The sequence below is a fragment of the Dromiciops gliroides genome, chromosome X (assembly GCF_019393635.1).
Source record: "Dromiciops gliroides isolate mDroGli1 chromosome X, mDroGli1.pri, whole genome shotgun sequence".
NCBI classification, from domain to species: Eukaryota; Metazoa; Chordata; class Mammalia; order Microbiotheria; family Microbiotheriidae; genus Dromiciops; species Dromiciops gliroides.
The window spans coordinates 59,271,087-59,291,491 of NC_057867.1; the positions used below are offsets into that span (position 1 = coordinate 59,271,087).

The 20,405-nt window shown below is 40.1% G+C and overlaps 1 long non-coding RNA gene across 1 annotated transcript in view; it reads left to right on the forward strand.

The window, feature by feature from the left end:
* The first annotated feature begins 16,154 nt into the window (after nucleotides 1-16,154).
* The window catches only part of LOC122733311, a 34,424-nt gene continuing 30,173 nt past the window's right edge, over nucleotides 16,155-20,405 (forward strand). The window contains exon 1 of the long non-coding RNA XR_006353813.1: nucleotides 16,155-16,322. This is a non-coding gene — a long non-coding RNA (uncharacterized LOC122733311). The remainder of the gene's footprint in view (nucleotides 16,323-20,405) is intronic.

The following is a 20,405-nucleotide window of genomic DNA, read 5'->3' on the forward strand; positions in this document are numbered from 1 at the left end:
CAGCTTTGCATGTTGACTTCACAGTGATGGAGGAGAGATATTGGATGGTTTTAGCTTGACTTCCTGAGCTTCTCAGTTTAGGAGATGAGTTTTGGAACTTACCTTTTCACAATTCCAGGTGAGCTTCCCTTCATGATGCTGCTTAGCATCTTTGGGTAGCAGCTTTTTCACTTTCAGATAGGAACACTCAGGCTAATCTAACTGGCAAGGGTGGTAACTGTCAAGAAGGAAAATGTTTAGGAAAAAACTGGCCAACCGAATCTGACCACCATTAAGTGAGGCGTAGGTGGAGAAGAAACAGCCTGAGTCATTGGGCATACTGTCAAGGTTGCAATGAAACCCTCTGCCTATTCCTGTTCCAGAGACTGGCAGGCAGGTTTAAGTGACCACAGTCATTCTACTTTCATTATTAACCAGTAGAGTTTTACCATCTTCATGAAAAATATGTGGTTGGTTTTGATAGGTCATGCCTGAGATGTTAGAGCCCTTCGTTTTGAGTTCTTTGTCTTTTCATAGACTATGGTATGGAGAATGAAATGGACACAACATGGAGAGTGGGCAGGCATGAAGGGATTGGGATCTGAATTCTTGAAGGGAACACCCATATTGGTGAGATCCAAAATCCATTGGAGTATTCCGAATATGACATAGAGAGGAAAGGTATGGAGGTAAAAAAAAGTCTCACAGTACGACAGTGAGTGAGAGATTTAGGAACAGAAGCGCCCTCAAAGTTCATTTAGTCAACACTTTCAGTTTACATCTTACCCTCTAACTCTAGGTCAGAGGTTGTTTCTGCTGAATCAATCTGCCTTATCAGAAGCATGAATGAGTTGGGATCCTTATAATGGCAGAAGTTCTCACAACACTGGGATCACAGATCCATCAGGGTATCAATTAGTGAGGAGAAAAGTGTCCGTGTTCATACTCGGAAGGCAACCAGTGAACAGTACAAAGATCTAGGATCTGACTCAAAGGGACATGGGTTCAAATCCTTGCTCTGCCACTTTTATGATGTGTGATGTTGAGCAAGTCACTTCTCCCCTTGGGCCTCTCTTTTCTCATAAGTAAAATATAAGGAATATTTAAGGCTCTTCTCTCTTGAAAGCTATCATTCTTATAATCATTCCACCAAAATGTTTTAGCATGTTTTCTGACAGTGACAGCAGTTGGGTGTTCAGTTAAGGTATTAAGTACCTACTATGTGTAAAGCTGAGGATCTAACTACATAATTTTGCACTGCATTTGGACTTGGGCATCATGACTAAGGTACCCCTAATTTATCCCTTAATTGGGGCTCTTGGAAAATCAGAGGTGTCCTACAGAAAGAAATTCACTATGATACTGACACTCTGAATGGATTACCTGTTTGGGTCAGGATTTGGAGAGCACAGAACAGCAGAATATTGGCATGGGGAAGTCTCAGTGCTTTTTGAATTCCTCCATTTGAAATTCTTAATTATAACATCTCTGTACTTGAGGTTATTCTCAGCATTCAAGCCATCTGATCAATGTGTGTACACAAAAAGCCAGCTGGTATACTGGCAATGAAAGTGACTCTTACAATTTTGGAGAGGCTCTGAAAGAAAGCAGCTGCCCATAGATGAAGCTGTGATGTGTATTGAAAGCTTCTGAGAAAGCTTCTATGGTAATAATAAAGCAAGATGGTATTGGGGGAGTTTTATAAATAGCCTTTATGTCCCTTCTCAGGTAAATAACTGTTTCGTTTACAAGTGTTCCTTCTTTGGCTTTAATATCATGTTTGGAAAGATTACAACTTTAGAACATTCCCTCTTTTAGCAAGTTTCTTGAGGAAACAGTTAATCTGATGAGATGCCATTGTCATTGATAAGGTAAAGATAGCTGATGTTTCAAATGTGGCTTGCATTTCCTGCATTTTCTGTGGAATGAAGTAATGGCTATTCTGTGTCTGACAAATGCATTTGTTATCTTTGGTGCTTGTATAGGAGCTTGAGTCTATTATTCCTATTTCTGGAGGCCTACACACAGGCTATATTCAGAGATATCCTAGAGTAAACTCTGGGTAGGGACAATACAAGGTAAAAAGAGAGTGGTGTTATGGATACAAGTACTCCTCAATTAGGTTAAAGTGGGTATTACTTTTGTGTATGAGTTGGACTAGATATTTACTGAGGGTCCATCCAATTCAAATTCTGTGAGCTGAAGGAAGGTGCTAATAGAAATTAGTTGATTGGATGGGAGAATGAATTGGCTATAACATACATATAAGAGCAAAGACAGGAGGCCCAAGCCTGGGACAGGGTGGTAGTATCAGGAATTTGTTTCAGAGAATGATCATTTTTTCCATTAAAATATTTTCACATACTTTAGAGTTATCTGTGTCTTGTATTGTTCTTAAGGTAATGCGTATCCTGAATTTAATCCAACTTCATATTTTAAAAATTATGGGCTTGTTTCTTTCATTCATATCTCCTCTGTCAAACCTTTTGTGGAGAGAGGGGAGCTGGAAGATGAATGGGGACAATAAAAGTCTAGGAGAACAGTTAATCTGAGGTCAGAGTGGAGAACAAGATGAGCATTGGACAAAATAATATATAGCATATTATAATTCAGGTTCTTCAGAACTACTCAGCGTTCTTCATTTATAAAATGGGCCTAGGAGATGAATGTTTTGTTAACCTGATTTTGCGCCTGCATTTCTGCGTCTTGAAGGACTCCAAGATCAACAAGAGTCAGCAGGGAGATGTGGTGGCCAAAAAAACTCATGTGATCTTGGGCAGCATGAAGAGAAGCCAAGCTTCCAGGAAGAAGAAGGTGCTAATGAATGCTACTCTGTGTGCCTTCTGCCTTGCTAAGACCAGGCCTGGAGTTGGGGAGGGGCTTCATTTCAGCCACTCCTTTTTAGGAAGGACCTTGATAAACTGGGAAATATTCTAAGTGGGGCAGCCCTAATGGTAGAGGGTTTAGAGGCCATGTTCTCTGAAGTTAAATTGAAGGAGATGGGCTGGGACAAGAGAAGCCTGAGTCTAGGAGGGTATAATATCTCTGGCTCAAGTAGTTTAAAGGCTGGTATGTGGAAGGAAGCCTTGTTCTCTTTGGGGATAAGTGCTAGCTGTGAAAGGAGCAAAGTTAGCCTTCGTGTTAGAAAGCACTTTGTCATGATGAGAGCTGTCCTACAGTGGAATGGGTCACCTGGAGAAATGGTTGGTTCTCTCTCACTGGAGGTCTTCAAGCAGAAGCCACGTGACCACTTGTCAGTACTGGGGGATCCCTTTTCCAGTGTGGTTTTGGCTAGATGGCCACTGAGGCCCATCCAACTCTTGAATTCTGTTATTTTCATTGAGTGCCTTTCATAAGAAGAAGTAAGAAATGGAGCCTACAGCTGAACTTCCAGGCCTTTTTCAAACTCCATAGAATGGAAAGTTCAGTTTGTATCATTCCAACTTGAACAAGCTCTACTACTTTCTATATGAGAAATTCCTATTTCTAAAATTCATTGGGTGTTTCACAAGCTCTATTCATGTAAAAGTGACCATAGTGAGTTAATTAAAGGGTCCTTTAATTTCACAAAACTACTTGAAAGTTGAGAGTCTGGAAGCCTCATCCAAGCCTTGAACATCCCTTGAATAAATATTCATACCATTGACTTCTAATTATTTTCCAAAGGCCATTTTCACCTTGACTCATTTTATTTTGACTCAAGTAATGACTTCTTATATAGGATATTTCACCAGACTATATAGCTTCAGTGTAGTAGGTGGTGTTGTAATCTAGCAATGCTTAACTCTTGGTGCTGAGCCTAGTAATGGTACCTCCAAAGGATGGTTGACTGATAATCATTCTATACTCCATCATATCGAGCTCCTGGTTTCCTAATACTCTTTGATTTTACCTCAAAATCCATCTACTGGAAATTGATTTTTAGGTCTTTTCCTGCCTAGAGATGTCTAATCCTGACAACCTTTCAGTAGATTATCTACAAATGAGATAGCAAAACATAGCAAGTGGCATTATCACTTTTAGAAAGTGGCAACGAAAGAGAGCTTTGCCACCTTGTAGATAAGCCGTTGCTTCTGGCAAGGGATAGAGGTGACAGCTGCTGACACTTGTGTGAAAGACCAGCTCCCTGTTCTGTTGGACTCCATGAGCCAAGTCTACACAGCTAGAGCAATACCATGGCCTAGACACATGGGAAAACATAAGGACAATACAGGTTGTCAGGGTCGGCATTTCGTGAAGGGATTTTGCCTTGGAAGTTGGCTTGGGGTATTTCTCAGTCCCTTCAGCCATGCCCACCAAAAATGTGGGTTAAGGGGGAAAAGGCATGAATTTGTGATGTAGCTGTGATCCTATCCAAGTCATCAGTAGAATGAAAATCTTTTCATATAGTACCCCAAAGCTTGAGGCCAAAGAAAACGAAGGAAGCAGATGGAGTTTCATGTGAATGCTTCCCTATGGTTACTGTTTGCTTTTACTGGTGCATTAATGTAGCTTTCCTGGCAGGGAGTGACATGTTTTTCATCTTTGTGCAATAAGTGACCCTTGGCTTTAAGGTGGTATAGATGCTGGGAAGGGATGCCACCTGCTGGTTCAGGCAGGAATATCAACCAGCTTTCCCCCACTCCCCAGGGAGTTGACTCAACCCTAACATTGACATCTCTAGACTTTGTGACAGGTTAGCTTGGTAGCTGCACAGCCCCACTCCACCCCACCCTCATCCTAAGGGAAGAGGACTTCAGAAGACTCTCCAAAACTGGGAGCAATTGAGGTGAACATGAGAGAAGTCTTGGAGGAAGAAGCACCCTGGGAATGAGCTCTGCCAAGTGCTGGACACTTCCATCTTGCTATGGCATCAGTCAGAGAGCTCCAACAATGAAGGAGCCAACACAGAACTCTGGGGCCTTGAAATATGTCTAGGAAGGTTCTGTTTCACGCAACTCACCAAGAGGTGCAGCCCCAAGGCTTGTGATTCCTCAATTTACCCATCTCCTGAAGCTGTCCATTCTTTTCCCTTATCAGGACAATGTGTCTTATCCCAAAACATCATTCATTTTGGGAAATACAACATAATAAGCTAGTTTTTTTAATCCTGCAACTTAAAAATGGGCATAACTCAAAAACAGTTATAGATAATTATTATTTGAAAATTTAAGTAATTAAATTTAAATCTAAAAGTCTTTAAAATGATTATCTTTCCTTTTAAAATTAATTGAATAGGGGCAGCTAGGTGTCGCAGTGAATAAAGCACGGGCCCTGGATTCAGGAGGATGTGAGTTCCAATCCGGCCTCAGACACGTGACATTTACTAGCTGTGTGACCCTGGGCAAGTCACTTAGCCCTCATTGCCTCTGCCAAAAACAAACAAATAAATAAAATTAATTGAATGGGGGAAGCTAGGTGGCACAGTGGATAAAGGACTGGCCTTGGATTCAGGAAGACCTGAGTTCAAATTCAGACTCAGACACTTAACACTTACTAGCTGTGTGACCCTGAGCTAGTCACTTAACCCTCATTGCCCGGCCCTCTGGCTCACTCTTTTTTTTTGGAGGGGGGGGGTAGGGCAATGAGGTTTAAGTGACTTGCCCAGGATCACACAGCTAGTAAGTGTCAAGTGTCTGAGGCCAGATTTGAACTCAGGTCCTCCTGAATCTAGGGCCAGTGCTTTATCCACTGCAATACCACCTAGCTGCTCCCTGGCTCATTCTTTACAAAGAATGAGAAAGTGGTGATAGGGGTGTGTGCTTATAATAATTATTATTATTAATAAAAACTCACATTAATTCATGCTTTAAAGTTCACCAAGTGCCTTATAAATATCAACTCATTTGATCCTCACAACAACCCTGGGAGAGAAGTGCTATTATCAGCCTCATTTTACATATCAGGAAACTGAGGTAGACAAAGGTTTGTGACTTGCCCAGGATTGAACTTAGTGTCTGAGTCTGGATTTGAACTCAGATCTTCCTGACTCCATGCCCAGTGCTCTATCCATTGCCCCACCTAGCTTGACATGTTTGTTTCGGAATTTTTGCATTCTTTTTTCTGTTCTTCTGTCCCTTCTCTTTCCACCACTCTCCTCCCAATCAACGTTTTAAGTTTGTTTCGCATATGACTAATACTTGACCAATCACTCCTTCTCTTCTGAGTCCTTATCTCCCCCCTCTCCCTTTCCCCACCTATTTCCCTGTTAAGTTTAATGTATTTCTATACCAAAATCTTTTGGGGAAGGAGGGAGAGGGCAGTGGAGGGGCTGCATGTAGTTGTTTTCAAAGCTGTTTTTTATCCCCTGTGCATCTGATGGGAAAGAGTAGTGAGAATGAAGTTTGCACTATATAGATGACCTAGAGTTCTACATGGAGTGTCAGGGCCAGTATTTCAGGATCCCATTGATATATGTTGGGTTTCTAGCATACAGGAGCACATACATTCTCCCTTTTCACCATGAGGAGAGGGATCTGTGGCTTTCACGATCGGTGCTAGATGGCTAAAGACTGAATCAGGCCCTGCAGGCCCGAGTCGATGCTTGGGAACAGGGCTGTCTAAGATGCATGTGCTGTCACTTTTACTTAATCTCTTTGAGCATTGTTCGCCAACAAGAAATTCATTTTCAGCTGAGGGGAATGGATTATTTCTGTCACATAATCCAAAATTTAAGTCTGTGTCCATTGGCATGAGACAAGTCCTCCAGGCTTTTCAATTAAAGGAATAGCTTGTTTGGCAGAGGCATCCAATCATCAACCTTATTTCAATATGGAGGGGTTTTTTTATCTTCCCTTACAGGAGAGGTCACGGTGTGTGGAAGGAGCTCTACACCTTAGATCAAAGAGGACTTTCTTCAATTCCTTGATAGATCATAAACGGAGCAGCACCCACCCATATTCCTAGAACTCCTAATGCTTTGGTCCCTATGATCCCCAGAGAGTGATCTGTTTACTGTTTGTGAGTTTTCCTCACATGGTTTTAGGCTGGCAAATGCAACTTTTCAAAATGTGAGAGCTCTAGAAAGGAAACAGTTCTCAAATGAAGCCACAGAGCCTACAGCCAATTTTAGATTTTTCTAGGTTGAGCAGTCGGTAGGGCCTGGTGCAAGAAGACCAAGGATGGTTCTGTTGCATATGGGTTTCTATCATGAAAGCCAAGCTGAAACCAGAGGGACCATGGGTATATCTGTATTTTAAAAATCAGAAAATCATCTGCCTATGTTTGCTTATAAAAATGGATGGATCTAATTTACTTTTTCAAAAGTTTTTCTTGATGCCTTTTGTTTTCATGATACCAACTTTTCCTCCCTTCCTCCTTTATTGAGCTTTCCCGTATGACAAAGAAAATCATTTAAGCAAAACTAATAGCAACCTTTGACATTCATAAAGCTCCATCTTTCCAAGAAAAGTGGGGAGATCCATTTCCTCATCTCTTTGACCCACACTGGAATTTCATTGCAATTGTTCCTTTGAGCCTTCTCTGGAAATGTCTCCAGAGAACAAGAGTCTAGCCTACTCTGAGAGCTGGTAGTTACAGCTCTCTGCTCTGACTTGGTCTTGCTGGGCCAAGACTCTGGGGAACGCCCAGGGAATAGCTATGGTGAAGTAAAGGTTTCTGATACTGACTTTGGCCTAAAACCTCTGTAGGCATTAGTATGGTTAGTGTCCTGCAAGCAGAACTCCGAGATGAATCAGGAGTTCTGTAGCTGGTCCTGTGCAAAAGCTGTTCTTTGTTCCATGGATTTGAAAAGCAGCATGGGACCTGAAAAGTTGGCAGGTCCCATGGAAGGGACCACCAAGGTGACTGAGAGGTCAAGTCATTTGACCATGGGCCAATCCAATGGTTCATTAGTGGCAGAGATAGGACGATACCCCAAGGCTGCTGACTCCCATGCTGGTGTTCTCTCCCAATATGCGGTAGTACATGTGAATGAATACACATGTGCATGTGCTCATGCGCACACATGCACATACACATACATAACAAGGTGTCCCAAAAATATTAATGCAGTTTTAATCTTTGGTAGCTTAAAACTACATTGAACCTTTTGAATCACCCTTTATGTGTGTTCCCATCTGCATGTATATACATGTGTATGTACGTGTATATACCTGTATGTGTATAAATACATTGGTATGTGTGCATATTTCTGTGGGTTTTTAAAGCAGCACAGGACTTGAGAAATAACAATAAAAATGTATATGTATTTGCCTATGTGTCTGTGTACATATATATATATATACATATACATGAATATGCATGTAGACACATATTCATGTATGTCTGTATGTGTCTGGAGGCAGCCAGGTGGCACAGTGGCTAGATAAAGCCAGTTTTTGCTTCAACTTCAGCCTCAGATTCACTGAGTGACCCTGGGAAAGTCACTTATTCTCTATTTACCTCAGTTTCCTCATCTGTAAAATGGGGATAATAATAGCACCTATCTCTCAGGGTTGTTGTGAGATTCCAATGAGATAATAATTGCAAAGTGCTTAGCACAGGGCCTGGCACATGGTAGGTGCTATAGAAATGTTAACTTTCATTATTTTATATATAAATATAAATTGTCAACTCATCTGCAACTTTTAATCTTGGAGAGTCTTCTGGAGCACTGAGGATTTAATCTACTTTTCCAAGGTCACAAAACCAGTATGTGTCCAAGGCAGGGCTTCTGAACGCCAAGGGTCCCTCAGTCTATTACCACATACTGCCTTGGCTTTGCTAATATCCATATTTATAACCCCCATCATAGAAGTCGAAGAGAAATATGATGTCCTAATTTATTCATCCATTAGTGGTTAAGCCTGTTTTCAGGAAACAACAAACTTTGTGTTCTTGGAGTCCCATGTCCAAAGCCCATATAAACACAGAGTATATTTGATGACATTAAAATATTGGCATGCTTTTAAAAAGGAAAAAAAAACCCTAGAAAATATGGGCACTGGTCTAGCTTTTGACAGTGAGAATTGTGAGCTTTGGAAATTGTCTTTTTAAGATGACAGGCTCAGTATAATAATAAAAAAACCACTCTGCATAAGAATTATGGCCCCAATGTAATACTTAACAAGCTTGCCTTTCCTGACTACAAACAGGGATGATTAATAACAGGCTAAGAACATCAACAATTAAATGACTGTCAGTGGGATAAAGAAAGTTTCATCATTTCAAAATGTAATCAGGGTAAGGAGTACAGTGAATTTATTGAGGCCACATGGTATGGTATATAGGCTACTGGATTTAGAGTCAAGAAGATCTAGGTTCAAATGTGGCCTCACTCACTAGTGATATGACCCTGGGCAAGTTACTTAACCCTGTTTGCCTCAATTTCTCATCTGTAAAATGATTTGGAGAAGGAAATGGCAAACCACTCTAGTATCTCTGCCAAGAAAACCCCAAAAAGTGGTCACAGAGAGTCAAACATGACTGAAATGACTAAACAAGAACAAAATGGTGGTGGTAATTTGATTTGCCTAGCACATACTACCTCCTCTCTTTCCCTTGCTACTTTAGCTAGGTTGACTTGCCTGTCCTGTGAGTGGCAGTTGGTTGGCATTGGTAGGGATGCCTGGCTCACTCTCCACAAGAGGTATACTTCCCTAGATGATGACTGTGAGTGAATTGCAAATGAATTATAATGTCACTGCACTGATCCAGAGCTGGAAAGTACTTTTTCATTTTTATACTTGAAGAAACTGAGGCCCTAGTAAACTGAGATAGCTAGTAAGTGTCTCAGACTGAATTTCGTAAGCGCTTCATAAATGCATATTCCCTCCTCCATTTCACTAGAACATAGTTTTTCAAAGGGAGTACTGTGAAATGGACCCACCATACCTAGATTTTAGAAGTCCACAAATGGCAGGCTAATGATATTGCATTTTAACTCCACTAAAAAGACCTGTTCATTAGAAAGTTATTTTGACATTGGGAACTTTGAATGGTATTAGGGGTCTTTGGAAGAGGAGTGAGTTGGGGGAGGGAGACCATAAATTAAGATTTAGAAATATTGGAATATCTCATTGAAATGTCCAGTAAGCAGATGGCCACATATCTCTTTGATGCAACAAATAATATTTCCTTTCTACCCCCAAGACCAGTAAGTCAGGGGCTATGAAGGGAGGGCAGAATACTAAGAAGGAAGACCAGAGATGTTGTGTTATCCAGGAGAATTCTGGTCTCAATGACAGCCAGAAGGTGGAAGGCCATGAGAAAAAGAGGTCTATAACGAAAGAAAGTTTCTGAATTATAGAGTGGAAATCCCAGAGGAATTTCCACTGGGAATTCCAGTGGAAGGGCCAGGAAGATGTGGAGTGAAACATTGGGGTGGATGGAGGTGATATCGTGGTCAGAGGGGAGCCAGACTGCCTCTAGCAGTTGAGAATTCTGCAGCCCAGGGAGTGGGAGTGGGAGAGATCAAGGGGATTTGCTATGCTCACCATTGGGGAATGCACCCAGACAAAATATCTGTGGATGTTGGAGCTAGATGAGTAGAATGTAGTTGTTTTCTTCTTGCCTTGTGGCCTTTAACCCTCTTCTTCAGTGGCCTGCTCTTCTGGACTCTAGGGTCTATACAACTTCAAAATCTTCATATACCATAAAAATGTAATGTATCATGTTTATTAGAGTTTCTTCCTTCATGTCTTTCTCCCTTCTTCCCATTCCTGACTTTGAAGATTAAATATGAAGCATTTTTTCTCACCAAATTTGGCTGTCTACTAGCCAACAGTACGTATAGGGGCCTCTCTGAAGGCTTGGTCACAGAGAACTTTAAGATACATCACCCTATTTCCCAAAAGGAAATATAATGTCCAACCACCGGTCATTATTCTTCAGCTGTTCTGACCAAGCCCTCAGCAGCACTTGTGGAGGAAAAATAGACTATTTACATTCCCCTTTGGGTTATCATCTTAGAGAAATGGAGGGAATTTAATATTATTTCTATTTTGGCAAAGTGTATGCTCAAAAAGGGAGGAGATCTTTCTGGGAAATATGGTAAGTAGTCTGTGATACTTCCCTGCCTGATATGTCTGTATTCATCTTTTGAAGATGTGTTTACTTGTGCTCAAGTACAAAATAATTCCTAGTTGCCAGTCACTCAGGTAATTTGTAAAACACTATGCTGGGTGTCATGTCAACTGTACTCAGATATTGCCATTGCCCAGAAAGCATAAGGGAAAACACTTGGTTTTGAGGAACTGGCCTCATGTTCCAACTACCACTTTTGGAAAATCACTCTATCTCTATGGGCCTCAGTTTCCACATCTGCAAAATCATGGGCTTAGATTAGATGACCTCTAAGGCCAATCTAGCTCTACATATATGAGCATGTGAATTCTCCAGAATTATAAGTGCTTTGATTCCAGCCTCTGTGATTGATTGACTGCATGTCTGTTGACTAATAATTTTCCTTGCTGAGTTTTTAAGCCATGGCAACTCTTTTTTATGTTTTAATTTTATATATCCACCTATCTATTTTTTAAATTAATTTTTTTATCAAATTTTCACTTCCAAATTCATTCCCCTCCTCTCTTCTCTCCCTGACCAATTGAGAAGGCAAGCAATATATCAATTATACTTATGAAATCATGTAAAACGTATTTCTATATTAGAGCCATAGCAACTCTTAAAGATTGTTGACTAATATGTAGAAGAATTATACTCTCCATCATAGGAGGGAATACCTTGCCAATGGAACTGCAGATCCTTGAAATAGTTAAGTATTTCCTACCTTGAAAAAGGGGATGCAGAGGGTTGGAAATTCCCTTCTAGTTGGGAAACTGTTGATTCTGTGGCCCTTCGGATTTTTGCTTAACTATTTATGTGGTCCACAATTTGTTATTTCCTCAAGAAGGTTTAAGACAAAAACATAAGTCCCACATATACCAAAATATCTCTAGTAGCACTTCTGTGCTAGCCAAGAATGGGAAACAAAGTAGTTGGTCATCACTGAAGAATGGCAACAAAAACTATGCCATGAATGCAAGGAAATATTATAGTGATCTAGAAAATGATGAACATGAAGAATTGAAACAAACATTGGGATATTTGCCTGAACTGATGTAGAGCAAAATATGAACCATGAAAACCATGAGAACCATGAAAAAGCACACAATAAGGACAACAATATACAAAAACAACTTTAAAAGGAAGCCAAATTCTGTGTAATTATAAAATTAGTAGTGGCCCTTGGGAATAGCTACTAAAACATACCTCCTTGATCTCAGCAGAGAGGTGGAGGACTAGTAGACCGGAATGGTTTATATTTTGTAAGATATGATCACCTTATCAAATGTTTTAGGTTAATTGTCTTTTGTTATAAGGAATTATTCAATTTAGGGTATGAGTGTGGGCAAGTGGAACAGGGGTGTTTATCTGGAAAAAACCTGTGATATAAAAACAAAAGGCATCAATACCCTTCAAAATAACTATAGAATAGATAAAGTATTTGGGGTTCCATCTACCAAGAAATAATTCATATATGAATACAAAATACTCTTTTGATAAAATATACAAATATGCATACACAGTTAAATAATTGGAGAACTACTAATTGATCATGGTTGGTCCATGCCAATATAATAAAAAATGGCTACCATCTAAATTAATTTATTAATTCGATGCCATTCCATTCAAACTGCCAAGTGGTTACTTTATAGAGCTAGAAGCAAAATGACTAAAGATCTGGAGGAGCAAAAGTCAAAATTCTCAAGTGAATAGTGAAAAAAGTGGAAAGGAAGGGGAAGCAGTACCAGAACTCAAAGTATATGATAAAGCAGTAATGGTAACAATGATAATGATAATAACAATTATAGCAACAATAATAATAGCTGATATTTCTATATTGGAGTACACTGAAGTATTCTTTGCAAAATACTTTTCAAATATGATGTCATTTGATCCTCACAATCACCCTGGAAGGTAAGTGTTATTATTATCCTTATTTTTCACATGATGAAACAGGTGGGGGGAGTTTAAGTGACTTGCCCAGGATCATATAGTTAATGAGTGTCTGACACCTAATTTGTGCTCCAAGCCTAAAACTGTGTCTATTGCATCTCCTAACTACCTAGTAGTCATCAAAACTATTTGGCAATGGTTATTTTTTTTTAATTGAAAGGTACTGGTATAAGGAATCACGTTTTTGGTGGAGCAATGAGGGTTAAGTGACTTGCTGAGGGTCACACAGCTGCTAAGTGTCAAATGTCTGAGGGCGGATTTGAACTCAGGTCCTCCTAAATCCAGGGCTGGTATTTTATCTACTGTGCCACATAGCTGCCCCCATAAGGAATAACTATTAGAGAAAACTTGTTCTGATAATTGGAAAGTAGTTTGATAGAAATTTGTTTTGGAGTTAGAAAAGCATCTCCCACCATATACATAGGCTCTAGAAGGATCCTGGACCTAGCTATAAAAAGTCACATCATTAAGAAATTAGAACATGGAAGGAACTAGATGGTTTTTACAACTATTGATAGGTGAAGAGTTCTTAACCAAACAAGGGATAGGGATAATCATAGGAGAGAAAATGGACAGTTTTTACTTAATAAAATTAAAAAGTGTTCACATAAACCAAACCAGTGGAGTTCAAATTGGGAGGGAAATCAGTTTCCTAGCCGGGGGCGGGGGGGGTGGGGGGATGGTGGTGAAAGAATTTTGCAGTAATTTTCTGTGAGAAAGGTCCTGTGGCAGATGAAAGATGAAATGACTAAGGAAACAAAGGACTATGGACTCGATCCATAATTGAATAGAAAGGGAACTCAGCTCCAGAATTGAGTCACAAGATGGAGTCAGTGTGGTTCACCCAATTCCTACTACCACTCACTCTACTAATCCCCCCAATTCCCTCAGTCTCATATCCAAAATATCCCCTAAAATGGCTCAAGTATAGGAGGGAAATGTTTTGTTTTTTCATGGCCAGTGGAGTGGATAGAGTTTTAAGTTCCAAATAGTCAGGGTTGCATTGTATACTTAAGAACAGGTAGTCACACTAACTTAGTGTACATATTAAGGTGGCTGATAAGCTCAATGTCCTCTGCCCCATCAGATCACTTTTGACATAGTGTACTCAGTTCTGGGCACTGGGTTTGATGGAGGATTTAGAAAGACTGGAGCATGTTCAAAGGAGGGTGCCTAGGATGATGGAGGGTCTAGAGATCCTTAAGAATCTTTTAAAGGAACTCAGATGTTTGACTTGGATAAGGCCATAGGGGGCACATGATAGTCCTTCATGTACTGGAAGACAACTGTTGGCTATTGTGTTCAAGGTAAAGACTTGTTCTGCTTGGCCCTGGAGTGCAGGACAAAGAGCAATAGGTAGACGTTGCTGGAAAACAAATTTCAATTCCTCATAAAGGACCTTTCTAATAATTGGTGTCAAAAATGTAATCAACTTCCTTGTGAGGTAGTGAGCTCTTCTTTACTAGAGGTCTCCCAGCAAATGTTAGCTGACACCTCAGGGATATTGTGGAAGGGATTTCTCTGTAGGTGTGGTTCAACTCAGTGATGGACAAGATCCCTTTCAACTTCGGATTCTGACTTCTAAGATTCAGTAACTAATATTAATAAGAAGAGTCCTTTATCCTGGGATAGCACTTGATGGTTTGCAATCTGATTCGATGGTTAAAAACAGCCAATGGTGGATGTGTGTCTGTGTTATAATATGAGAAATAATAATATTGCCTTGTCACATCTCTTTTTCCATGATGTCACCATTTTAGAAATGAGGGAACTGAAGCTTAGAGAGGCACTTTCCATGTGCAAGATCACTCACTTAGTAGGTAGTAGATCTGGGAATCAAGCCCTACCCCCCCATCTTTATATTCCAGCATTTCCTGATCCTCTTTTCCAGCTTGTTCTTGGGACAGTGGTGTTCATTTCTCCCCCTGCCCCAATTGCATGCATTATCTGTTCTAATCATAGGACTGTAGCTTTAAAGCTGAAAGGTATTTTAGAGAATATCTTGTCTAACCAACTCCCTCACTTTACAGATAAAGAAGCTGAGACCCAGAAAAGGAAGAGGGCTGTGCCCAAGCTTACATGGAGAGCAAACACATGTTTTCTGAGTCCAAATGCAACCATTTTTCATCTGTATCATGGTGCTCCACTAAATTTATTTGGTTTTATAAAAATTAATGAAAGCATTCTTCAGTCAAGTCTTCAGAACATTTGTTCGTAGGGAAATGTCTCGTCCCTTTCTGAAGTATTCTATAAACATGATCACGTTCTCAATTTTATTATACACACACACAAAGATACCCCCCCCAAAATATATATGTATAAACATATATGTGTATGTACACATCTTTCTAAGTTCCTGGGGACTGACATTTTTTCCAGCTTTGTATGTCCCCCAGTAACTAACATAGTACCTTGGACATTTTTTGTTTATTGTTGATCTGGCCTTTTGATTTCATTGTTATGTGTAAGAAACTGTGAAGAAACTCTTTTCGCTAATGTCCACCAGCCCCTCTGTAACTTCCTGTTCTAGAGAGGTGTCTGGGGCTGCTGGGAGTGTTACTGACCTGTCTGTACTTAGTATCAGAAGCAGTACTGGAAGCCATCTTCCTCCCTCCAAGGCCGGCCCTCATTCTTTTCTCCCATAATGCCTCTCTGTCATGCTCAGAAAACATACTTAATTAGTAAACATCTATTGAGCTGCATTCAGTCCTCCCTGCAATTGTTGTACCCATCATTCACTATCTGGGGAGCTGTTTGAGTAGCCTGCTGCAATCTGTGCTCTGCTGAGCTAGGCCTGTGTAGAGAAGGATTTCAGTCAAGGTAATATGGACAGCATCTCATAAATCTCTCTGATACTAGTAAACTAGTAAAGTTGCCAAACTAGCTTGATGAGGATGCTGTTTCCCTTAGTTCACAGAATTATACAGCTTGAAGGAAGCTTAGAAATCGATTCTACTCATCTCATTATTTTCCAGAAGAAGAAAGTCAGCTTCAGTGAAGCTGGTTCAACAAAAGCACCAGTGCCTCTGGCCACCGGTGCACTGTTCTTTCCCACTGACAAAATAATGTGGAATCTGCTTTTGACAAACCACAGCTGATGTGTTTCATAGCTAGAAAGATGCTTCGGGAGACAATTCATGGTTCGATGTTTGCTGCACTAACATGTGACAAACCCAAATGTCACCATTGGCTGGTTGGTTTGTTTTGGTTCCAGCGATCAACAATGGTTTCATGCTAAAGCCCTGATCGAATTGGATAGACTTAGGTGAATCAGTCATTAAGATGATTAGTTGTGCAGCATTTTACCTGAGAACAATCAGAGTGATAAAATAGAAAAGATTCGTTCCAAACCGCTGAAAGAAAAGGCTTTCCCAGTCAGTGTACACACACACAGACACACATAAATTGTGAGTATATGTGTATGTCTGTATAGCTCTCTTTCTGTGTGTGTGTGTGTGTGTGTGTGTATCAATCCACTTAGAATTTGCCAACTAGCACATCCCTGGCTAGTATGTAAAATTTGGTAACAGTTTTTAGTTTTATATTGCCAAAAATGAACTTTCATGGCTGTAACATTTCCCAGATGCAGCTAGCATATAAACCTTCCTCAGGCCTCTTGGTCTGACGCAGTGGGATGACTCAGGGAAATGATGTGGTACCTCTCTTAAAGCTTCCTCTTTCTCCCCTTTAAAATCTATATTACATTGATGATTCTGTCATTCTATCACAAGCATTTCTGGATTGGGGGGAGACCTCTCCCTGTCACCTCCAGATTGAATCCTCCTTTGTAAAACAGAAAAACAAGCCAGAAATAACCAGTGCAGTGACTTCATCTGACAATGTATACATTATTCTCTAGTAATCACTTGCCTCTCTGAACTGAAGAGTTTCATTATCTGTTTCCAGGACCATCATTGTTTTGCTTTGTTGGGCTTTTTTTCCCCAGTTCTTCACCATTTAGATTTCTTTTAGTGGTCTTTTCACTTTATTATATTTGTGTGCATCTTCTTCTGTATATAAGCATACAGACATAGATATGTATATAACAGTATAGTTATGGTGTGTCCCCAAAATCTTAGTGCACTTTTAAGCATTAAAAGCTTAAAACTGCATTAAGATATTTTGAGCACCTAGTTTGTCTATCCAGCTAGATATTTATTTATCTTTCTATCCATCCCTCCTTTCCTTTGTTTGAGTCTTTTACTTCTTTCAGTTTTACGCCCAACAGTACAATCACTGGGTCAAAGGGAAGGGAATACTTAAGATACTTTTTTTTTAATTAATAAAGTATTTTATTTTTTTCCGTTACATGTAAAGATAGTTCTCAACTTTTGTTTATACAAGCTTTACAATTTTAGATTTTTCTCCCTCCCTCCCCTCCCTCCCCCCCTCCCCTAAGACAGCAGGTAATCTGATATAGGTTATATATATATATACACATAATAACATTAAACATATTTCTGCATTAGTCATGTTATAAGAGAAAAAATCAGAGCAATGATAAAAAACCTCAAAATAGAAAAAAACAACAGCATCAAAAATAAAAGAAATAGTATGGTTCATTCAGCATCTATACTCCTCAGTTCTTTTTTTTTCTTCTTGGATTTGGAGATCCTCTTCCATCACAAGTTCCCTGGAACTCTTCTGTGCCATTGCATTGGTGAGAAGAATATAGTCCATCACAGTAGATCAACACTCAATGTTGATGTTACTGTGTACAATGTTCTTCTGGTTCTGCTCATTAAGATACTTTTCTTAACTAATTCCAAATTAATCTCCAAAATGGTTGGACCCATTCATAGTCCCAACAATAGTATACTAGTTTTCCTGTCTTTAAACAGCCCCCACGGTGTTATCTATTTCCCTTTTTTATTGTCTTTGCTAATTTGTAGGATAAGGGGTAAAACCTCAGAGTTGTTTTAATTTTCATTTGTCCTTTCCTTGGTGATTTGAAGCATGTGATCATAATTTAGAGTTTGCAATCCTTTTGAAAATTTGTTGCTATCTTCTGATCTCATTATTTTTTCAGTACTGGCTCTTGATGTTATATATTTGTTTTAATTCCCTATATATCTTAAATCCGTCAAGAAGCATGAATTGGGGGGGCAGCTAGGTGGCGCAGTGGATAAAGCACCGGTCCTGGATTCAGGAGAACCTGACTTCAAATCCAGCCTCAGACACTTTGCACTTACTAGTTGTGTGACCCTGGGCAAAATTGCTTCGCCAAAAAAGAAGAAGAAGAAGAAGAAGAAGCATCTACCACCTGCCAGGCTAAGCACTGGGTATACAAAGATTAAAAAAAAGATGAAACTGTTCTTGCCTTCAAGGAGCTTATATCCTATTGGTGGAAATTACATACATACACACATATATGTATATGTGTGTATATATGTATATATTTGTGTATGTGTATGTATATATGTATATAAATACAAATAAAAGAGAATTTGGGGAAAGGCACTGTCAGTTGGGAGGGGAGGCAAGAAAGGCCTCATGTGGGAACTGGCACTTGAGGTGAGGTTTTTTTTTTTTTTTTTTGGTGGGGCAATGGGGGTTAAGTGACTTGCCCAGGGTCACACAGCCAGTAAGTGTCAAGTGTCTGAGGCCGGATTTGAACTCAGGTACTCCTGAATCCAGGGCCGGTGCTTTAACCACTGCGCCATCTAGCTGCCCCACTTGAGGTGAGTTTTGAAGGAAGCTACAGATTCTAAGTTGGAGGTGAGGTAGGAGTGTATTCCAGGCCTGGGGGACATGTAAAGGGGGCTCTCTCTGGCTGCAGTCTAAGATTGTAACCAATACTGTTCTTTTGGGCTCCTTCTTCTATCACAATCCTCTTCCCTAGGTTCCATGCTGCTGTCAAAATCACCTCCTTAACTTCCAGAGCCTTGAGCCTCAGGCTTATCTGATAAATGGACCTCAACCTACTTGGGGAGAGTAGGGATCCCCCACTGGGACAGTACCAAGTGATGAACTCCAAATGGTAGCTGCTTGATGATGGTGCTCAGGCTGCTGAGATGTGGGGCACCAGGAGCAATGAGCTAAAAAGCTAGTCATCTTCCTTTGTTTTTTTTATCTTGTATGTAGTAGATGTTTTTGTACAATTGGAGGGTATTTTCCATGTTTATTGGGGACATAGAAATTATTTTTCACTGCTCAGTCTTCCCAGGATCCCCCCTATGGATGCTTTTCCAGAGCTCAGTGATCAGCACATAGAAGCTCCTGGCTGATTGCTCAAAGATTCTTAAGGATGTCAAGGTCTATGGGGTTGGAAGCATTTCCCATGAGAAACTTGGCGCCAGCTTCTCAATTCATTGTGGCATCTTTTAGCTGGGCTCCTAAAAGAGGGTGAATAAGCAAGAATGTTTTTTCTTTGACAGGCTGGAGAGCAAGCTGAAGGAAATGGGTATGTTTAACTGAGAGAAGAGAAGACCTAGGGGAGATGACAGCTGCCTTCAAGTATTTCAAAGCATGGCACATGAAAGAAGGATTAGACATGGTGCAGTGGGAAAAGCACTGGATTTTTGGTCAGAGGACCTGAGTTTGCCACTTACAGCCTGTGTGACCTTGGGTCAGTTTTTTTAACCACTTTGGGCCTCAGTTTCTTCCTTTGTAAAATAAGGAGGATAGGATTAGTTGAACTTTTTGAGGGTCAGTGAGGGTTAAGTGATTTGCCCAGGGTCAAACAGCTAGTAAGTGTCAAGTATCTGAGGCCAGATTTGAACTCAGGTCCTCCTGAATCCAGGACCGGTGTTTTATCCACTGCACCACCTAGCTGCCCCCTCAAAGTTCTTTTAAGTTTTAATTCTATAACACTATGATCTTGAATTCTATGAACTAGGTCTAATGGGTAGAAGTTGCAAAGAAGCATATTTTGAGCTTGATATAAGGAAAAGCTTGCTGGTGATTCCCAAATAGAAGAAACTGACATTACAGGTAACAAGTTCTCCTTTACTGGAGGACTTCAAATAGTACCTGGCTGCGTCTCAATCAGATAGCAGTAGGACCAAATTGTTTGATATCCTTTCTAAGTCTGAGATGCGGTGACAAACCTTGTTTTATTCTACCAGTGTTGGCAAGTGGAATAAAAGAATGTCATCAACTCTGATGGTGACCATAATGATGTACCATCCTAGAGTAAGTGACTTCTATGTGTTTCTCTAGATGGCCAAACCAACTTTATAGTTACTTAAGAACAAACAATTTAATGGCAAACAATTTAAGGGTTCAGGAAGACTAAACTCTCCCACAAACAACTCCTAGTCCATTGGTTTTGGAGTCAAAAGACCTGAGTTTCATTTAGAACTAGAAGGCATATTAAAGGTCATCTAGACCAATCGAATCATTTTACAGGGAAGGACACTGAGACCCAGAGAAATGATGTGATTTGCCTAAGATGTCACAGCTAACAAGGGAGGCGGTGTGGAATGGTAGAAAGAACACTAGCTACAATTAAAAGTCAAAGATTTAAATACGCCCTCTCTCATGTACTG